General features: G+C 41.0%; 1 long non-coding RNA gene across 1 annotated transcript; it reads left to right on the plus strand.

The window, feature by feature from the left end:
* The first annotated feature begins 1,076 nt into the window (after positions 1 to 1,076).
* Positions 1,077 to 3,133, plus strand: LOC147582285 (uncharacterized). The gene is made up of 2 exons (XR_015248689.1): positions 1,077 to 1,314; positions 2,893 to 3,133. It is a non-coding gene; the product is annotated as an uncharacterized LOC147582285 (long non-coding RNA).
* The last annotated feature ends 5,132 nt before the right edge of the window (positions 3,134 to 8,265 follow it).

Here is an 8,265-nt window from a genome sequence, read left to right on the forward strand (position 1 = left end):
TACTACATATTTACTTTGCTCAAAACCATTCCCTGACTCATTAAGCTGCCATATTTGTGTACAATGTGACTATCGATATGGGTAGTGAAAACTTCCCACTTAGCCTTCTGAGGACCATTTATTAATAGTCCCAGGCCTGCATAGACTACATAAATCTCTCCTCTGTGGTGCTGGGGGCCCTCCCTGATCCAGAATTATAGTGCCTGGCCCTACCCTCCCCAACCTGGCCTATATTTCCCCAATTTATTCACTTTTTCTTTACCTGGCAAAAGAGTGGTTGTGGAGGATATTAACAAGATCATTCTTTTTTCAGTCAGGATGCACATATTTATACTTCCAGGTTCACACAGGATTCATGGGGCATGACTATGAATTCAAAGAATTGAACACCTGGATTTTCCATGGACCATTCGGATCATGAAATACTCCAGTTCAGTGTAACATTTGCTAGAGCTCGAGCCCCCACATTTTTTAAAGATATTTTTGACATGCCAAATCACATAGCCTTTACAATTTACCCACAACTGATAATTTGCCATTTGATTCCATTTAACAGATATTCAGTAAATACCTGCAGGATTCCAGGGATGATGTAGAAGTGAGTGGAACCATGTTTCTGTATTCTAGAGTTCATAGACTAGTAAGAGAGACAAACCATCACAAATGATGTGATCTGGCCACCATGACCATGGTGACCACACAGAGACATAACAACGCACTGTAGGACTAAGGACAGAAGCAACTCTCGTATGAGGTAACAGGAAAGGCTTGCTGGGGTGTGGGAAGATACAGGAACTTGACATGACATGAGAGAAAGTCAAGGCCTGGACAATGGAGACAGAAGGAGGGCATTTGAGACACAAGATGAGTTTGAGAAAAGCCTCAGAGGTGGGCAAATGCAGGATATTATCAAGAATCACAAGAAGGCTGGTGTTGCTGTACAGAGAAAGGAGGGTCCTGAGTGGGAGGCAGATGATAAGGGTTAGGGAAAGTCCTATAAATACAAAAGTGTCCCTCTGCCCTGGACAATTCCAACCGTCTGAGTCCACAATACTCTCTCCTCTCGAGACATCCAGGGAAGCCACATGGGGCAAGCTTTCAAAGTTCCAGGATGCCCTCCCAGGTGTCTCCTGGAGCTGCTCATGGCCTGGAGTCTCCAAGTATGACAGTGGCAGCAGGAAGCACCAGAGGCTGGATGAAACCAGTCCCTTCAGGGCAGTGCCCACATTTGAGGCCCAGCAAGGGAAATACCACATAAGTGACATCTGAGCACAAATTGTACAGACCGTGTACATCCAACCAAGTGAGAGACAGGTAGGTATCAAAAAGATAATGTAAATGGATACACTTCAGAAAGTAAGACGCTATGTACGTGTGACCGCTGAATGAATAAACCAGACTCAATAGGACACAAGTGACAAGAACTGACTTCTCTGTCACAGCTGCCCCCTTTCAACCTATTCTGTGGGATCACGCCTCCCTGCCACTGAATGAATAGCCAACAAGTCTCATAACATTTTCTGTTAATGCAAAGATAAAAAGCAAACAACCTCCTTTGCAGAGCACATTAAGGAATCCTGTCCTGTGTAATATTAAAATTCTAAAATCTCCAGTTGACAGTTGTGCTAGTCAGGCTTGCGGTGGCCCTGGAGGCCTGGGGGAAAAGTCACCTCCTTGGCTCTTTCCTTTTGCCCCTCCCCTCCACCCCTCCCCCCCCCCCCCACACACTCTACAGTGCTCACTTGTGGCCCCTCAGGGGTAAGTGCAGGGAGAAGGAGTGAAGGAAAGGGGCAGGAAAGGGATCCCTGGAATGGTACAGATATGATTCAGCATCAGCACTCTTGGAATACAGGAAAGGTCTGTTTCTTCATGGGGTCCTTTCCTAGAGACCCTAATCTTGCAATCTCTTGCAAAAACAATACTTCCTGTGGTCCTCAACACTCCCTCAGTAATCAGCATCTTGCAGTCTACCCCACCCGTAGGCCCCCTCACCTCTCCAGAGGGTCCCTGTGGACAGCTGGATCCTGTGCAGACCTCCTCAGAACTTCCTCTGCTCTGTGGGAAATTCACATTGTAGGTCTGGTCACACCCTGGAAGGGTAGGCCATTCCCAAGGTACTTCTGATTCTTTCCTCTCTGTTGTCTGCCCAAGCTGGCCAAGAGTCTGGTTGCTGGGTCGACCAAAGGCCAGAAAATACAGGTAAACTTCCTGAGTAGCCCCCTTGATTACAGGGGAAGCATCCACCCCTCCTTCCTACTTGGGATGTGTGGGGAACAAAATACTGTGTATTGTCAACTTTCCCCAGAGGCACTCTTAATCCTGGCCTTCTATCTTCCACCTCTTTTCCTTTATACCCTGGAGCTTGGTGATGAGCTAATACTGACAGACGAGTTTGGGGTTACCTCTTTTTTTTTTTTTTAATTTTTTTAATGTTTATTTATTTCTGAGACAGAGAGAGACAAAGCATTAGTGGGGGAGGGGCAGAGAGAGAGGGAGACACAGAATCCGAAGCAGGCTCCAGGCTCCGAGCTGTCAGCACAGAGCCCAACACGGGGCTTGAACTCACAAACCGTGAGATCATGCCCTGAGCCGAAGTCGGTTGCTCAACCGACTGAGCCACCCAGGAACCTGGGGTTACCTCTTTTTAAAGCACTTTATAGATGTCTACCCTATCAGTTTAAAATGTGAGGGTACTTGGCACACATTTTTATTGGATGTGAGGCATTGGCTGAAATTCCAAACAGCCAAAAAATCTTATTCTCATCCTGATACCTGACTATAAATCACTGACATATAGAGGTTCAAAAAACCTTAGAGATAACACATTTCCCTCCACCCATATTGTATATTAGAAAACTAAGACCTCTCCCCTGCCTCTTATATCTCCTGTAGATGGAATACCGAAAGCCGGAAAAGACTGAACTGCACCTGGCATAAAATGTCTACTCCTTAGCTGCTCAGCCAATGTCTCCCAGGATCTGAAGAGAAGGGGCCTTTGAATAGAAAAGGCCTCAAGGCAGCTGGAGCATGTAAACCTATGTATTGATGAGGATAGGTTTAGCTTTGCTGCAGTAACAAACAATCCCTGAAATCCAATGGCTTAACAACACAATATAAGTTCATTTCTCACTCACTCCAAGTTCTACGTGAGTTGGTAGTTCTCCTGACCAACTTTCCTCCAAGCAGTGGTTCTGGGATCCAGGCTGCTCCACTCCTTTGGTTCTACCTTATCACAGATTTGAGGTTGCCTTTCAAGATTGTTCACAAGCCAAGCCAGCAGATGGGTGAAAGGGAGCCTAGGAAATCACATGATTATTTAACCACCTTAGTCCCACATTTCATTGGCCAGAACTCATCACGGGGTGAACCTACGTCAAGTGAGGGCAGAAAAACAGACAAGTCTACAGAAATCCCAGTAGGACCAAGTCTGTACCACTTACTAACTGTCCATTTTGTTGTATGGACAAAGGCATTTTCCCTCTCTATTCTGGTACTAAAGTCTACCTGTTCTTATCTAAAGCTTTACCTCTCTCCACACAGTGATTTAATAAGGAAGAGGAACTTATATTCTTAATCAGAGGCAGTATGGTATTGAGATTAAGAGCATAGGCTCTGGAGTCAGAATGCCAGGGTTTGAATCCAGGTTCTGCCACTTGTTAGCTAAGTGACTTGGAATAAGTCACTAAGCTCTCTCATCTGTAACACAGAGATAATAACTACCTACCTGGAAGGGTTGTTGCAAAGATTCAATAAGCTAATATGCTTATGGGACTCAGAATAGTGCCTGGCTCATGGCAATCCCTATAAAGATGTTTGCTGTTAACATTACAGTTATTATAATTCTCCAAACCCAACTCTCTGCCCTGTTTAATTACAGTTGCTCTTGGCTCTACATAATTCCCCATTAGCAGACAGCACCTTGCTGAAAGATGCCAGAGCACTGTAGCTCATTGCTTTAGGGAAGAGGACAGATCCTACCGTCTGCAAAGCTTCCAGGTTATTTTTCCAAATCAATTTTCTAGGACCAGGCATGGTCAGAATAAAGCCTTCATAGTCACATTCCAGGGTGTTAGAAATGCTCCATGCTTCAATAGCTCAACGGCCTCACACCAGCTTGCAGTAGCCTCCAGCTCTCCAAAGAAGGAACTATGTCCTAAGGGTGAAAAGTTATTTAGTTTCTCTGCCTGACATTCTAGCTCCTGGCCTTCTAGAAACAGAGAAGGCTGTTGTCACAGTGCCAAGACGTGACAAATGATGTGGAGGGAGTGTTATGATACAGCCATCCATCCACTGTCAGAGGCCAGGACCACAAGGGGACGGAAATGAACGAGGAAACTGTTAATTGTATAGCTCTAAAGCTTTCCCAGAGAAACTTCAGAGGGAAGTATGTTTTGCCCTCACCCAGAAAGGCAGAATATGCTTAAAGCCGTTGGGGGACATGTCATCAGCTAATCAGAAGACAGGCAGAGCTGGGGGGAAGGAAACAGAGACAGTAAAATGAGCAAGACAGGAATATTACAGAAAGAATCGTTGCAAAAGCAAGTGTCTGTTATTCTTGGAGAGAGAACAAAGGTTACTCTTTACGAGACCCTGGGTAAGTCCCTTAATATTCAGAGTTGCCAGAATATGTAAAATGAAGATGATGATATCTCACATTCCTACAGGCAGGGGGCTATTCTTTAAGACCTTCCAGAATCTAAGACTACATGAATCTTTCAGCCTGTGATGCCCTGCTCTCCAATTCTCTTTGCCTTTGGAGTAGACCTGTTTCTTTGATAAATATGAAATGGAGATTTCTGGTCCTAGATTTAGTCTCATTCATAGAGATGTAAGTGATATGGAGAAAAAAGTATTCATATAACAAAATTCCTCTGGACAAATCACCTCCTCTTCTCGGAGAATGGGTTCTACCATCATACATAAATGTATGCCATGCCAAGAGGTTTGAGTGTGTAGGCTGGATCTTTCTGAAAGACCTATTACATGTCACATAGCCTAGATGCTTTCATTCTCTGCGATCATTCTCTATGATCCACAATAAAGACTCTATTGAAAGGATTAGTGTTAGTACTTTGTCTTTAACATGGAGACCACAGAATCCACATCAAAACAACAGTATGGAATTTCTTCCTCTGCCCAAAATGGAATAAGAGGAACCAAATTTACCCTCCTACACAAAACAAAACAAAATGAGCAAACAAGAAAGCAACATATATGAAGCAATGGTTTTTAAGAAGATTCAGTACATCAAGGAACAATCCCTGAAAGAGGAAGAACAAATGAGAAGAACCTTATGAATGTCCCAGTTACTGCCTTGAGAGATTCTCTAAGTCATAACCCGAAGAGAGGCACATAGGCAGAGACCAGCACATAGCCTGAGCCAAGCAGGTGGAGTTGAAAGTCCAAGGAACCCAGACTTTACTATTATAAAGATTTTTACCAAATGTGAGATAATATAATATCACTTGAAAGTAGATTATGATAGCCTAAAGATGCGTTCTATAATTCCTAAAGAAGCCATTAGAATAACTAAACAAAGAGTTATAGCTATAAGTCAACCAACAAAGGAGACAAAATAGAAAAAAAGTAACTGTTCTATTAATCCAAAATAAGGTATAAAAAGAGGGAAAAGAGAACTCAAAAGAGATAGAACAAATAGAAAACAAATAGCAAGATGATAGATTTAAATCTACTCATATCAATCGTCATATTATTTTTTTAAATAATTTATTGTCAAGTTAGCTAACATACAGCATATACAGTGTAGTCTTAGCTTCAGGAGTAGATTCCCATGATTTATCACTTGAATACAACACCCAGTGCTCATCCCAACAAGTGCCCTTCTCAATGCCCATCTCCCATCTTCCCCACGCTGCAACCCCCCACCCCCATCAATACTCAGTGTGTTCTCTGTATTTAAGAGTCTCTTATGGTTTGCCTCCTTCTGGGTTTGTAACTTATTTTTCCTTCCCTTCTCCTATGGTCTTCTGTTAAGTTTCCCAAAATCTACATATGAATGAAAACATGTGATATCTGGTTTTTTTTCTGACTGACTTATTTCACTCAGCATAATACCCTCCAGTTTCATCTAATGTCTTGCAAATGGCAAGATTTCATTCTTTTTCATCGCTGAGTACTATTCCATTATATATATATATATATATATATATATATATATATATATATATATATACCACATCTTCTTTATCCATTCACCAGTTGATAGACATTTGAGATCTTTCCATAATTTGGCTATTGTTGATAGTACTGCTATAAACATTGGGGTATATGTGCCTCTATGCATCAGCACCCCTCTATCCTTTGGATAAATTCCTGGTAGTGCCATTGCTGGCCCATAGTGTAATTCTATTTTTAATTTTTTTGAAGAACCCCCATACTGTTTTCCAGAGTGGCTGCATTCCCAGTTTGCATTCCCACCAACGGTGCAAGAGAGTTCCCCTTTCTCCACATCCTTGCCAACATCTGTTGCTTCCTGAGTTGCTAATTTTAGCCACTCTGACTGGCGTGAGGTGGTATCTCAATGTGGGCTTCATTTGTATTTCCCTGATGATGAGTGATGTTGAGCATCTTTTCACGTGTCTATTAGCCATATGGATGTCTTCTTTGGAAAAGTTTCTATTCATGTCTTCTGCCCATTTCTTCACTGGATTATTTGTTATTCAGGTGTTGAGTTTGGTAAGTTCTTTATAGATTTTTGATGCTAACCTTTTATCCAATATGTCATTTGCAAATATCTTCTCCCATTCTGTTGGTTGCCTTTTGGTTTGTTGATTGTTTCCTTTGCTGTGCATAAGATTTTTACCTTGATGATGTCCCAATAGTTCATTTTTGCTTTTAGTTCTGTTGCCTTCAGAGACCTGTCAAAAGACCCCTAATAGCCAAAGTAATGTTGAAAAAGAAAGCTGGAGGTATCACAATCCTCGACTTTAGCCAGTACTACAAAGCTGTAATCATCAAGACAGTATGGTATTGGCACAGAAACAGACACATAGGCCAATAGAGTAGAATAGAGAACCCAGAAATGGACCCACAAATGTACAGCCAAACAATCTCAACAAAGCAAGAAAGAGTATCCAATGCAAAAAAAGACAGTGTCTTTATCAAATGGTGCTGGGAGAACTGGACAGCAACAAGCAGAGAATGAAATTAGACCACTTTATTACACCATACACAAAAATAAATTCAAAATGGATGAAAGACCTAAATGAGAGACAGGAAACCATCAAAATCCTAAAGGAGAAAACAGACAACAACCTCTTTGACCTTGGCCACAGCAACTTCTTACTTGACATGTCTCAACAGTCATATTAAATATAAATGATCTAAACACTCCAACTGAAAGGCAGAGATGACCAAAACCAGGCAAATAAAGTACAAAAAACAAAACTACATACCAATATCTCACATTAATTTGGACATAAAACTCCTCAACAAAATATTAGCAAATCAAATCCAATGATGTATAAAAAGAATTATGTTCCATGACTAAATGGGATTTATTCCAAGTATGCAAGACTGGCTCAACATTCAAAAATCAATCAGTAACTTATATCAACATGGTAATGTTGAAAAATCATATGATAATTTCAAATGATGCAGAAAAAAAATGTTTGACAAAGTCCAATATCCATTCACAATAAAAACTCTCTGCAAATTAGGAAGTGAGGGGAGTTATTTCAACTTGATAAAGAGTATCTACCAAAAAAAGCCACAACTAACATCATATTTATGGTAAAAGACTGAGTGTCAGAGATGGAGGACAGATTGGTGGTTGTTAGGGATTAAAAATAGGAGCAGGGTGGAGCAGAGGAAGGAGAAACATGAAAGATCTTTGTGTTGATTGAACTTTCTACCTCTTGACTGGGGAACACACACATACACACACACACACACACACACACACACACGTACAAACAAAACAGTAAATCTGAACAAGTCTGTTGGATTGTAGTGATGTCAATATTCTGGTTTTGATATTGTACTGTAGTTTGCAAGATGTCTTCAAAGGAAATTGAGCAAAGGGAGCACAGGATTTCTCTATATTATTTCTTATAACTGCATATGAATCTATAATTATCTCAAAGTAAAAGTCTTTTATAAGGCAGGGATTTTCAGATTGTATAAAAAATATAAGACCAAACTTGTGCTGCCTATATGAAAAATATTTTAAATATAAAAACACAAATGGTTAAATGTAAAATAATGGAATATATATATATATATATATATATATAATGCACATTT

This window comes from Puma concolor, chromosome A3 (assembly GCF_028749965.1).
Source record: "Puma concolor isolate L17-30 chromosome A3, mPumCon1.1.hap2, whole genome shotgun sequence".
NCBI lineage: Eukaryota > Metazoa > Chordata > Mammalia > Carnivora > Felidae > Puma > Puma concolor.